This window comes from Anopheles merus, unplaced genomic scaffold, assembly GCF_017562075.2.
Source record: "Anopheles merus strain MAF unplaced genomic scaffold, AmerM5.1 LNR4000284, whole genome shotgun sequence".
Lineage (NCBI taxonomy): Eukaryota > Metazoa > Arthropoda > Insecta > Diptera > Culicidae > Anopheles > Anopheles merus.
This window is the reverse complement of record NW_024427864.1, coordinates 55,001-56,101: the sequence shown is the minus strand read 5'-3', so window position 1 is coordinate 56,101 and position 1,101 is coordinate 55,001. Positions and strand designations below refer to the sequence as shown.

The following is a 1,101-nucleotide window of genomic DNA, read 5'->3' as shown; positions in this document are numbered from 1 at the left end:
CCGTCGTTCCCGATGGCCACCGGCAGTCTACTCTCCAGGCTAAAGTCGGCTCGTCTAGGGATTCGGAAAGCTACGTCGCTGTAACTCATGTGGCCCATACACGGCGTTGCGCTACCACGCTAAGTTAGCCCTACATATACAAGTACTCAACCCACGGCACGGGCGTAGCCGTAATATTACGTCTCGGTTATACCACGTAGGCCTAAGTGATGTGTGACTACCCCCTAAATTTAAGCATATTAATAAGGGGAGGAAGAGAAAGAGAAACAACCGGGATTCCCTGAGTAGCTGCGAGCGAAACGGGAAAAGCTCAGCACGTAGGGACGGCATGGAAACGTGCCTGTCCGATTACGTGTACTGGACCGGTCCGTTATCTATCACGCACGTGCACTTCAAGTTCAACTTGAAGGTGGCCCATTCTCCCATAGAGGGTGATAGGCCCGTGGAAAGCATGAGGTGAGGTGATAGACGGTCGGCTCCATGGAGTGTGTTGCTTGATAGTGCAGCACTAAAAGTGGGAGGTAAACTCCTTCTAAAGCTAAATACCACCATGAGTCCGATAGCGAACAAGTACCGTGAGGGGAAAGTTGAAAAGCACTCTGAATAGAGAGTCAAATAGTGACGTGAAACTGCCTAGGGGTACAAACCGTTGACTCAATGATCCGGGCGGCGATATTCAGCGGTAAACTAGCAATTGCCGTGCACTTATCGATCCGCAGAGTAACGGACATCGCGATCCATTACAACAGCGGTTGGCCTCGTGCTACGCTCCGGCATACACTGCCCCTAGCTCGTGGTGGACGGGTCCCTCTGTAAGGGTAGGGTAGCTGCTCTACACTGACCAGGGATCTCCGCGCAGTCCTTCTGTAAGGCGAATGGGTCCGACCGAGCTCTGGTGTGCTGCTGGAAGGGTGATGGATCTAACGAGAGGGGTAGTACCGCTGTCTTCTCCGAAAGACGCGCGAATCCTTCGTTCGGCGATGATGCATCATGCATTGAGGCACCTCCGGGACCCGTCTTGAAACACGGACCAAGAAGTCTATCTTGCGCGCAAGCCAATGGGTCGGTGGCCACCGTCCGCGTGTGTCCCGGTTCGATACA

At 53.7% G+C, this 1,101-nt stretch overlaps 1 non-coding gene across 1 annotated transcript in view; it reads left to right on the top strand.

The window, feature by feature from the left end:
- The first annotated feature begins 197 nt into the window (after nt 1-197).
- Nucleotides 198-1,101, top strand: part of LOC121602070 — a 4,098-nt gene continuing 3,194 nt past the window's right edge. Inside the window, exon 1 of the ribosomal RNA XR_006006278.1 lies at nt 198-1,101. This exon is cut by the window's right edge and continues 3,194 nt beyond it. This is a non-coding gene — a ribosomal RNA (large subunit ribosomal RNA).